This window comes from Mustela lutreola, chromosome 9 (genome assembly GCF_030435805.1).
Source record: "Mustela lutreola isolate mMusLut2 chromosome 9, mMusLut2.pri, whole genome shotgun sequence".
Classification (NCBI taxonomy): domain Eukaryota; kingdom Metazoa; phylum Chordata; class Mammalia; order Carnivora; family Mustelidae; genus Mustela; species Mustela lutreola.
In genome coordinates this window covers 10,748,522-10,761,143 of record NC_081298.1, presented here as the reverse complement: position 1 = coordinate 10,761,143, position 12,622 = coordinate 10,748,522, and the positions used below count along the sequence as shown (strand labels likewise).

The following is a 12,622-nucleotide window of genomic DNA, read 5'->3' as shown; positions in this document are numbered from 1 at the left end:
CCCAGCACCTAGCCATGGTCTGGTGGGAGCAGTGCTCAGCACAAATATGTGGGATGAATGAACAAACCCCCATTCTCCAATGAGGACACTAAAGAAAGCTAACGCAAGGGAAGCGACTCTCAGGGTCACACAGCCGCTAGGTGCGGGGTCAGGATTTGAACCCAGAACTCATTGCAAAGTTTGCACCGAGTAGCCTACCTCCTAATACCAGTGACACTGCCTGCAATCCAGGAATTTCCACTTGTAGGGTCTAGTGCTCTATCCTTGCTGAGGAAGCAAATGTTATCAGTATAGCTCCTCAGAGAACCTACAGGGCGCCAACCTGGCCCCGGGCATTTACTAGATAAGAAAACTGAGGCTCAAAGGGGCTGAGGTCTTCCCTGAGATACACAGCTTGCCACTGGCAGAGCTGGGTTGCAGCCCCCACCAATCCCTCAACTGGGGTCTCCTCTCACATTCCCGGTATGCTCTGGACCCCGGGAAATAAGGCAGAGCAGGCATAGCCCACACCGCCCATGGTCCCAACCAAGCCCGGAGGAAGCCGGGCAACTCCTCAAGCTGGGAGCTTCTGAGAAATGAGGGCTGCGGGTTAGGATCTGGGGCCCTGCCATCAAACTCCAGCTCCATCCTTCCTCTGCTGTGTGACCTCAGGAAAGTGGCTTCCCCTCTCTGGCCTAGAGTTCCTCCTGTAACTCCAGCTAAAATTCTGGACAAAGTAGATAAAAACATATCAAGCACATTTTAAAAATAAAAAGACACAGCATGTGTTCTAGCTGACATTTTGCATTAGAGTGTAGCGCTAGGACATACAAATGTAGTCACAAGAAAATATAATAAACTTCATTTGAAAAAAAAAAATCAACAACAAACAAAAGAGTTTCTTTTTCTCTCGTGTGAATGAAATCCAGATGTAGGCAGTTCAGGGCTGGTTTGGAGACTCCACAAAGCTCTCAGTGTCCCAGACTCCTTCCTGTTCCTGACTCTGCCATCCCTAGGGTGTGGCCCTCCTTCTCATGATCCAAGGTGGAAGCCACAGTGCCAGCCTTCTCGTCTGCCTTCCAGGTGGCAGGAAGGATAGAAGATAGGGAAAGGGTAGGTCGCGGCTAAACCTCTAGAAAATATTCCAGAAACTGCCAAACACGCTCCCTATCATGTGCCATTGGCTAGAACTCAGTTCCACGGCCGCATCTAGCTTCTAGGTAAGCTGGGGAAAGCCGTTTTTATTCTGCATGTCCGTGAACTCAACTAAAGGTCAATCAAACATTCGTAAATAAATGAGATAATTTCACAGAGTGATACATGCCATGAAGGAACACAGCGGGGCAAGGGAGGGAGAACAGAAGCAGGAGAAGGTCTCCCTGAGGTGAGGTGGTTGAGACCTGAGGGACAGGAGGGCCCGGGGGCGAGCATTCCAGGCAGAGGCAGAAAGTGCGTGCCCTGAGGCAGGAAACCAAAGGAGGCCAATGGGGCCGGAGCTGGAATGAGGGTACAGTACAGCCTGGAGCTGGTGGAGGGTGGAGGTCAGAGAGCTGATCCAGGCTGGCTCCTGGGGGGCAGCTGTGAGGCCCAGGATGGAGGCTGGTATTGTTTTCTAAGTACAATGGAGAGATACTGAAGGGTTGAGGCTGAGGAAAGAGACCTGATATGTTGTCCCTTTGAAAGGATGCTGAGCTCCCCAGGCCTGTGAAATTGACCTGGCACCCTCCAGAGACCTTCATTCATTCATTCGTTCACTCATTCATTGGGTGAATGGACTGGAGTAGCGGAAACCGGCCTCCGAGTCCCCACCCTGAGAAGAAGGGCAGACATCAAACAGACAAGCACTTCAACGCAGTTCTCAGATGCCGGTGAGTGCTTTGAGGAGAAGATGAGCGAGACCGCAGGAGGGCCTGCGTTTGGTGGCACAACAGAGAAGGAGGTGATCTTTAAGCTGAAATTAGAACCATAAGGAAGCGTTATCTTGGTGAAGCCTGGAGAAGGGGATGGAACATTCCAGGTAGAAGGAACCGTGGGGGCAAAGTCCCGAAGGGGCAGGAAGAGAATTGTGTGTTCGAGAAACTCACCAGTCTGAGGCCAGGCAGAGGGAGGTGGGCGGGAGAGGTCAGTGGAGGTCAGATCTCAGAAAGCCCGGAGGATGGCTCCGGGCTTCCATGTTCTGGGCAGGATGATTTATTAAGAGCTCTGACCCTAAATCCCTGGGAAGGGCCTGTGGTCGGATCCAAGACAAGCAGGGACCTTGGTCTCCTTGGAGGGTGTTTACGGGCTCCCTGATGACACACGCTGCTGCCTTCCTGTGGCTTGAGAGTCACCGAGCACTATATGCTGGTCTGTTCCCTTGCTCCCAGCACGGAGAGGGCTTCTGACTCAGCCTCCTGCCATGGCAACCCCTCCCATGACCCCCGAGGCCACCGTCCCAACCCTCACACCTCCCTGCTAAGGCTCCACAGACCAGCATGACCCTGGCACCCAGAAGAGCCTCTGCATTGCCAGTCAAACCTGCCCATTTCACAGAGGGAGAAACTGAGGCCCCCAAAGCAAGAGGCCCTAACGTGTCACTCCGAGGTTGGATTAGAGCCACAGCCTGGTCCCTGGTCTCCTGAAACGTCACCCTAAACCTTCACACTGTTTAATTTAAAAAGAAGAAAAAGGTGGAGGAGGAAAAGGGGCAGAAGTAGAAGGGAGGGAGGAACAGAAGGAAAAAGGGAGAAAGAACTGGAACAAGTAATCTGTATTTTTGTTTTAAAGATTTTATTTATTTACTTATTTGACAGAGAGAGAGAGATCACAAGTAGGCAGAGAGGCAGGCAGAGAGAGAAGGGGAAACAGGCTCCCCGCTGAACAGAGAGCCCGATGCGGCGCTTGATCCCAGGACCCTGGGATCATAACCTGAGCCAAAGGCAGAGGCTTAACCCACTGAGCCACCCAGGTGCCCCAACAAGTAATCCTTAAACAAGTAATCTTTAAATTGAACTTTATGTGAGCGCTTCCCAGGGAAGGGAGAGGAATTCGCATACACTCCCTAGTTGCCAGGCACTCTACCTGTCAGTGGACGCCTCACAGCTACACAGGAAGTAGGATGCATATGATCACTTCCTCTAAATGGTTTAGAAAACAGAGAGGCTATGCAACCCAACTACCGTCCCACAGCAGTTATCTGGAAGGAAAGAGATTTGAACCTAGGTCTGGCTGCGGTTCCTAGTCCCTAGCACTGTCCAGTTGCCAGAGCTGCCTCTCCTCTGTTCCCCTCCTCACAGGGTTGCAGTCTCCTCTTATAAGGCTAAACAGCAGAGATTTTTTTTTCCTGGCTGTCCACAGCCTGCAGATATGTTTCCTTTGGCCCGCATGGCATGTTAATAAAATTTGAGCCAATGTTCACAAATCAAAGGATTTTTACATAAAAACCCAGATTTCTACCACCCTAAAATACTGGAAGATTTGACTGTGCTGGGCGCACATTCAACAGGGGGTGGGAGTGTTTGAAAGGGATGTTCCAGTTTTCCACACTCCCCACCTCTCCCTACCGCCTTCCTGGTCTTCCGGCCAAATTCCAATTGCCATTTATCACATCGCATATACAGTTGTTTTCCTGAGAGTAGGGATCTTTTCTCTGTACCTACATTCCTTTCAAAAGGAGGAAAACAATAATCCAAGAGGGGTCAGGTGTCTTGAAAAACAGAAAAACACATATCTCTTTGTGGAACTGAGGAATATTCCTTGGTGCTTATTATACAAGCAAAACGTGGCTAAGCCCCCCCGCACCTCAACCCCCGCTTATATTTCCTTCCTGGTTACTCTAGTAGGATTGTCAAATTTAGCAAATAATAAAAATATAGAATTCTCAGTTAGATTGGAGCTTCAGATCAATAACAACAACAACAAAAATTTTTCTTAGTATAAGTATGCCCCATGTAACACTTAGAACATACTTATACTAAAATAGTTGTCTTTCTTTATCTGAAAATCTAATTTAACTGAGGATCTTGTACTTTATCTGGTAAGCCTACCTACTGGGGTTGACAGTGGGTTTCGAAAGGGCTTGCGTTTGAATCCAGGTTCCTCCTGTCCTGTTGAGGTGATGGGGGCAGATCATTTAAGTTCTTCAGGCTTCTAATTCATCATAAATAACACCGTGTTCATCATAAATAACATCGTGAAAACAAGATAGTATATGCAAAGCGCTTAAAACAAAGCCTGGCTCTCTGTACATGCTCAGTAAATGTCAGTCTCTCTTGGACATCACTGGTATCTACCCAACAGCCATCCCCCCTTCTTATTGGCTAACTGAACCCTGATTTGTGCCAACCACACTGTGCCCTGCCCCAGGCAATGAACGTGATTGGTCCAGCCAATCACGACACACCCATTCCGGTCTGCCAGTGATTGGTCCAAGATGAGCACCTCACATGGTTCTGACCAGTAGGACACACCAGGGAAGTCCGCTGCATGGGCGCTCCAGGGAGATGTTCTCCCCTAAGCAGGGTTGCCGGTGCCACCCCTGCCCCTCCCTTCCTGCGTCGGACACCGCTGTAGGAGAAGGGAATGTTTGGCCCCAGCTGCCATCTTGTACCAGTGACGTGGCACAAGGCTGGCGTGATGAGGATGGCCAAGGGCAAGGTCGGAGGACTCCAAAGCTGACCACATCAAACTTCTTTTCAAAATCAATGGTAGATCTCCCTTTGGCTGCCGCCACTGCTAATCGGCTCTATAGAGTGACCGCTAAGAGCGTGAACTTCGGGGTCAGGTACCTGGGAGTGCATCCCCGTTATGTCACTTACTAGCTCTGTGCCTCGATTTCCCTATCTGAAGAATGGGGGAAAGATTAGTATCAACTTAATGGGGTTGTTGTAAAGATTCAATGAGTTAGTGTGAGTGAAGTGCTTATTAAAGCAGCCGGTAGGCTATACTGAACTTCTTACTTAGTCATCGTGATTCTCTTATCTGCACCCAAGCATTCCAGTGCCTACAGACACGTTTGTGAAGTCAGAAATTCTCCAAATGCTGTGCGAGTCTGTGCTGATAATTCCTGAGAATCCAAGCTTCAAAATATAAGCAAATGCTGTACCCTTTTAAGTTAAATCAATGTCGAAAGTTCTCGCAAGGAGTACTATGGGGGTTTCTTCCCGCATTCTGCAGGGATTCAAGTCGGTTCATCAGGCTGCTCTCAACTGGCTTCCGAGGGAGCAAGAGGGTGGGGTTGTGGCTGCTCAGGGAAATCAGGGACTGTTCTGCCATCTGGGATTTGGGTAGAAACTCCAGGGCTGAAATAGGGTGGACTAAGCATACTTGTACCAGCAAGACTGCCTTCAGCTGGAAATTTCAGAATATTTCACTAACAGTGGTTTAATTAGTAAAGGCATTTAATTTTTTCAGAGAACAAAAAGTCTGGAAGGAGATGGCTTCAGGGTCAAGGCGGCATCCATATCAGTCATCTCTCTATGTCATCCAGTATCCGGCCACTAGCTACCCTTCTGCTTGGCCATCCTGTGTTTTGGCTTTGTCTTTAGTCTTGTTGTCTCACGGTCACAAGATAGTTGCCACAGTCACAAGTATCACATTCTTAATAAAGTTCAAGACAGGAAGAAAAGTGTTGGGGAAGGGTGGAATGTCATTTCTCCTTGAGCTCTTTCAATCTGGAAAGGAAATCTTTCCCACAATCTTCTTGGAGGGATTCTCCTCACATCTAATTGACCAGAACTGGCCATGTGTCTGCTCCACACTGCAAAGGGGGCTGGGAAGTGCCTTTTAGCAAAGGGGAGATATTATAGCAGAGATAATATGACTGTTTTGGCTCAATCTTTTTTCTTTTTTTAAAAAAAAAAAGACTTTATTTATTCATTTGAGAGAGAGCGAGTGCACTTGCACGAGCCAGAAGGAGGAGCAGAGGGAGAGGGAGAAGCAGACTCCCCACCAGGCAGGGAGCCCAACCCAGCCCTCGATCCCAGGACCCTTAGATCACGACCTGAGCTGAAGGCAGATGCTTAATGGACTGAGAGATGCTTAATGGACTGAGCCCAGGTATCACCTTCCATCCCTAAACAAATCAGGGTTCTGCTTTGGAAGGTAAAGTCTGAATGTAAACTTCTGCTTCTTCCAGAAATCTCGCTAACACAGCAGTAAGGAGATTAAAACAGAAAAGGGCATAAACAGGAGCACCTGGGTGGCTCCAGAGATTGAGTGGTGGACTCTGGGTTCCTTTCAGGGCTCAAGTGGGGAGTTTGCTTGAGATTCTCTCTCTCTCTCCCTTGGCTCCTCCCCCTGCTCGCACTCTCTCTCTCTCTCTTGTAAATAAATAAATAAAATCTTTAAGTACAAATCAAAACAGAAAAGGACTTAAACTCTCCAGGATAGACAATAGGCAATGATAAGGTCAAGGAGGAGGAATGATGTGGCCCAGGTTTTAGAAGCTAGAGGACGGCGCTTCTGCAGGGCTCCTAGTCTGGGGTCTTAATCCTGTCTCTGCCGGGAGCGAGCTGAGCAGCACTAGAAAAGACCCTTCCCCTTTCTGAGCTTCGGTTTCCATGAAGTTCAGGGGACTCTTTCTGGCTGGGAGCTTGCCTCTTCGTATCTCCTACTAGGGCGTGGAGAAAAACAAGGGCCATTGGTCCTTTGCTCTGCTTGAGAAATGATCCTGAAAACCTTTGGGTTATTTCAAGATCGTACCTGGATGACCTAAAGGGTGTGGGTTTCCGGGGCTTTAGAAAACTCATCTGTCTGGGAAGTGTGGGGAAATTTCTAGAATCCTTTTCTGAAGGAGACCCTCAAAATAGATAAATTGCAGTGGACATTACTAAAAGGATGTATGGGAAGAGGTTTAAGGAATAAGGCTTGCTCTGGGCCCCTCCGCTTTATATACATTTTCTTACTTTATTCCTTATTCTCTGTGTGACCTTGTAGAAGCACCTAACCACTCTCTGCCTTGGTTTCCTCATCTGTGAAATGGGATATGGTCAAGACTTCTAGTTGTCCCTTAGTATCCATCCTCCCCCAGTTGCCTAGCCGGGAACTTATAGCTGATCCTGGGGCTGCCTCCAGAAAGACTACATTTCCCAGCTTCCCTTGCAGTTAGACGGAACCTATGGGGTGTGATCCAACGCTCTGGGGATAACTTCCAGGTTGTATTTTAAAGGGGAGGGAAGTGTCTTTCCCCCTTTTCATTTCTCACTGGCTGGAATGTGCAATGTGAGGTCCAGGCATCTTGCACCACGAGACCAGGGCAACACCCCAAGGGACTGCGACCTCACCATGTTTCACAGCCCACCCCTGCCATCCCCCACCTCTCCCAAGGTGGTGAGGGGCATGTTCAAACCCCTGCCTTCCTCCCCACCTGCCTGTTGCCAGCCAGGCCAGTTTCTGGGGGGTGGGCAGGGGGCCATGGCGCCATCCAAGTACGGGCCAGCGTTCCCAGGCAGGGGAAGGAGAGGAGGGCTTTGCTCCTGGAATGGAGGGCCCTTCACCAGCAGGACTGCCCACCCGAGTAAGAGCGGGCCGGATGCTGATAAAGTCTTGTGGACTGTTGAGGGAACTGCTTCCTAGAGAAAAATCCAGATTTCCTCTCCCCAGTTTCCCAGGATGTGGTAAGCCCAGCCTCCTGGGATGGCAGGGCAGGCTTCCAGAAACTTCCAACCCAACCGCACAAAAACCAAGAGACTGGAGCAAAACCCAACCCCCAAGGAATTCTGAGGATTCTCTGAAAACTGGAGAGGAAGTGGTGCCCACGCTAATGTGCTCAGAGGCCCTTTTCTCTTGGCTCTTCTACCGGTAAGCAGTCATTTATTTACTTAAATATAGACTGCACCCCTCTGCTCCCGACCCAGTGGCTCCCAGTCACCAGTGCCTGCGTCTCTTTGCCGAGGGCTCTCTCTGGCCACCAGAACCCGTCGAGCCCCTAGGATAAGCCAGAAGTGCCCAAGGGTTCATGCCCCTGGCAGCAACCAATGACTGATGGGAGGTGGTGGATAGAAACCCTTGTTTCCACCCCTCTTGGTGGGAATACCGTGGAGACGTGTTCACACTGGTCCCAGGGCTCCCCAGTAGGATAGAGGTTCCCAGCAGTAACCTGCTCCAAAGGTACCCTGTACTGGCTGCTCTCCTTTCCCTCTCCCCCGTCCCTTACTTCCTGGGATCACTCCCCAAACAACTTGAATCCTTGTCTCGGTGTCTCTTTCTGGGGGGCAGCCAGCCTGAGACCTGTATGTGTGGTGAGTCAGACACACAGATATATTTGGGAATCAGAAGGGACATGGCTGTCCCCTCTGGAAACTCAGAAGGAGAGCCAGATAACACCCCCATAGTCACGCAGAAGTAGAATTACAGATGATATGAAAGTTGGAATTGTGAAGAAGCCTAAGATCTTATTGTAAAAACTGTCCAATAGTTGCCCTCTCCTTCAGGTCAAAATCCAGAGTTCTCCTCAGGGCCTCAAGGCCCTGCACAACCTGCTACCACCTTTCCTCTCTAGGTAGTGACCTCCTACCTGTTTCTCAATGTGGTGGGCATGTTCCTGCCACAGGCCTTTGCACTCGCTGTTCTCTCACTGGTATGCTTTCTCCAGGTCTTCCTATGGCCTGTTCCTGCTTCTTGACTAATCTTGATCCAAACATCATGTCCTTAGGGAGGCCTTCATCCCCTCCCATCAGTCACAGCATCACCCAAATTTGTTTCCTTCATAGCACATGTCTGTTTGCCTGTTTATTGAATAATCCCTATGTGTGAACTCCATGAGGGCAAAGCTTGTGGCCCCAGTGCCTGAAACAATTCCTAGAACAGAGTGGGTCCTGTTTATTGGATATGTGGTTGACTGGTTAAGCGATGGAAAGAAACAATGAATGGATGATGTAGGATATTTGACAAAGGAACTGAGTCTTGTCTGGAAAACTGGGGAAGGCTCTCCTGAGGAGGTGACACTGGGGTGGAGATATGAACAGGGATTTGGTATTAACTTAACCAAAACTGCTGGAAAGGCTCCCAGACAGAGGAAGCAGTATGTGCAAATGCCCAGAGGCAGATCTCAGAGGTGACATCAGAACCATGCAGGGCACCAAACCAACTGTAACCCAAGACTTTACTTCTTCTCTTTTTTTTTTCAAAGGTATAATTGACATAGAACACATTAGTTTCACTTATAGAGCATAATGATTCAATATTAGTATATCGCAAAATGATCACCATATAAGTCTTGTTTCACATCCGTCACCACGCATAGTCACAGAATTTTTTTCTTGCCATGAGAACCTTTAAGATCTACTCTCAGCAACTGTACAAAATGCAACACAGTATTATTACCTATAGTCACTGTGCTGCGCCTTACAGCCCCATCCATGCCTGACTTATTTTATAACTGGAAGTTTATACCTTTCAACTCCCTTTGCCCCTTCACCGATTCCCTGCTGCTGGCAACCACCACTCTGTTCTCTGTATCTATGACTCTTTTTTTTTTTAATTCCGCATGTAAGTGAGATCATACCACATGTACCTCTCTCCATCTGACTTATTTCCCTTAACATTATGTCCTCAAGGTCTCTCCATGTGGTCATGGCAAGATTTCCTTCTTTCTAAGGCTGAGTACTATTCTGATCTATATATCAGAACATGTATTACATATATATTATATCACATGTTTATCCGCTTATCTGTTGGTAGGCTCTCAGGTTGCTTCCATGTCAGGGCTATTATAAATAATGCTGCAATGCACATGGGAGTACAGATATCTTTTTTGAATTAGTGTTTTTATTTTCTTTGGACAAATACCCAGATGTGGGATTGCTGGTTCATATCTTAGTTCTACTTTTAATTTCTTGAGGAACCTTCACACTCTTCGCCGCAGTGATTGCACCAATTTACACCCCCCCCCCCCACCAAACAGTGCACCAGTGTTCCTCTTTCTCCACATCCTCACCAACACTTGTTGTTTCTAATCTTTGGGATAATCGCCGTTTTGACAGGTGCAAGGTGATATCTCCTTGTGGTTTTGGTTTGCGGATGGTTAGTGATGTTGAGCATATTTTCAGGTACCTGTTGGCCATCTGTACATATTTTTGGGAAAAATATCTGTTTAGGTCTTCTGGCCAATTTTAATCAGATTGTTTTTTGTTGTTGTTGTTGTTGTTGTTATTGAGTTACAGAAGTTCTTTACTTATCTGGGATATTAGCTCCTTTTCAAATATATGATTTGCAAATATTTTCTCCCATCCAGTAGACTGCCTTTTTTCTTATGGATGGCTTCCTTTGCTGTGCTGAAGCTTTTCAGTTAGATGGAGTCCCCCTTGCTTATTTTTACTTTTGTTGTCAAATCTAAACCATCATTGCCTAGACTGGTGTCAAGAAGCTCTCTGCCTGTGTTTCTTTCTAGTGTTATGGTTTGGGTCTTAACATTCAAGTCTTTGATCTGTTGGAGTCAATTTTTGTGTATGGTGTACCAAGACTTTTCTTAATACTTTCACACTTATGCGCATGAGGACATGGGGAGCAAAGGAGGCCTGTTGCTCTGCCCTTGGGGGTACCAATATGGTGGGGAGGACAGACAGCAGCCAAAGACCTAGGAAGATGTTTATTCCCAAAGATCAAGTTGTAGAGTGACATCACATGTAGACTCTCATTTTCTAAAAGACCCAGCTAGATGCGGTCTAGAAGCACACATAACACATATGTGCGCATGCGTAAACACACACACACACACACACACACACACACACCACACACACACACCCCAAATGAAGAACTCCCTGAGCTCCCCCATCAAAAGGAAGCAAAAAGAGCATTTGGTATAGTTCCTTTCTGTTTTTCATCATCCTCCCACCAATGTGATCACCACGAGCACAGGGTTGCAATTTCCCAAGTTCAAGAAAAAAATGAAACAGGGCTACACCATTTATATTACAGCAGACATGCACAGAGAGATTCTCCCTGACTCCGCCCTCCAGCTTGGCAAGGCCAGGCCCAGTCGCCTAAGGAGAACTGGGAAGGTGCCAGTTTCTGTCTCCTGGCTTCCCACCTCGAAGCCCCTGTCCTGCCCCTGCTGGCGGTCAGGGGCACATCCAAGCCTCCCTTGTGGCCACCGCAGTACTGACCTCATTTCCTCCAAGTGTCCAGGACCAGCAACTCCAGAAGGGTCTTGGCCTCCTGCCTCACCAGACCCCCTGTAGAGTTCTCCAGCTTGGAAGGGTGGGGGGGGGTGTGGAGATCAAACACACCATCTCTTCCGTAGGGAGCTCAGCAGCTGGAGTGACCAGAGGCCCCTGAGACCATCGAGCCTGATGTTCTTTTGTCTCCCAGAGAGGAGGGTTCACTTGCATCCACACACTCAGGTCCTTCAGCAGAGGGAATTTAATACAGGGTCTGGTTACATGTGGTGGAGGTACAATAGGAGGGTTTGAGGGAGTCCGGAGAGGGGAGATGCTGCTGGCTCTGGGGCTATAGAGACAAAAGGTGGGACTGAACCCCACAGTCCAGCTGGCCAGTGAGGGCCAGGCCAGCAACAGTTTGCGGCCACCTAGGAGCACTTCTAATGCCTGAGGCATGGGGGGGAGGGGTGGAGAAATACCCTGGCTTCCTTCCCATGCCCCCTCCATGGGCACCTCCCCCAGACCAGACCCCTGAGGAAGCCAGAGGGCAGGACCTGCCATAGATGTGCCGCTTGGGTCTCTAACTGGGACCTTCCTACCTGCAGACCCTGGGGACCAAAAGCTCAAAAGCCTTTAGGAGCCTGGCAAGAGTGAAGGGGGCCAGGTGTAAGAGAAGCAACTGACTCTTGGCTCCAAGTTGAGCAGACAGCAGGGACGGGTAGGGACTGGGGTAAACTGGTGAGTGTGTGTCCCATCTGAAGGGGTATCTGCATCTGATTCCCGCCAATGAGGAATGCAGGTCCCAGGCTGCCAGATCATTCCCTTTCAAGACAGAAATTCAGATTTTTATATGAAGTCTCCCAATTTCTAAAGATTGGTAATCAATCTAGTTTCTGTGTGTGTTCGTCTTTAAACACCATGAAGAACAAACCAAAATACATGTCCACAGTTGGAGCTGACAGTCTGTGACATCCGTAGCACAGCCTAGGGAAGGAGGGCCCCCCACCATGGCCGACCAGATGACATTATGCTGTGGGCTCGTTGAAAATCTCCAGAATGGTACTGTCCATCCAACAGTCCGTGTTTCTATTCCAGTGCAACTTTACTTTTCCCGATCATCCCCTAAATCATGTGCCTTTACATTTCCACAACTCCTTGCATTAATCAGTCATTGAACTAGTTAAAGACCTACTATGCGCCAGGCCCTGGGAAATGATTCTGATATAAAGTTGAATTAGCTTAGTCCCTGCCACCATGTTGCTCAGAGCAAGGGATGATTCCGATGAGTAAGTGATTAGACCCAGGGGCTATGTCTGGTATGTTTACCACGTGTCCTCTGGGCCTAGAACAGAGCCCAGCACATAGTATATGCACAGTGCAATCTTTATGACTCAATGAACACAGAGCGATTAGAGTTAGTTTAGGATGTATTCTCAATGGGGGCAAAAAAATTTTGGATATTACAATGGTTTGTGGCCTTCCAAAGGGCCACAGTACATAAACAGATACACCATTTATCTGTATATTAAAATTTCACTGGTGGAGAGGAGTCGGCACTTAGG

The 12,622-nt window shown here is 48.4% G+C and overlaps 1 long non-coding RNA gene across 1 annotated transcript in view; it reads left to right on the top strand.

Annotated features, from left to right (window-relative positions):
• The first annotated feature begins 7,178 nt into the window (after positions 1-7,178).
• Positions 7,179-12,622, top strand: part of LOC131807902 (uncharacterized) — a 44,866-nt gene continuing 39,422 nt past the window's right edge. The window contains exon 1 of the long non-coding RNA XR_009344617.1: positions 7,179-7,758. This is a non-coding gene — a long non-coding RNA (uncharacterized LOC131807902). The remainder of the gene's footprint in view (positions 7,759-12,622) is intronic.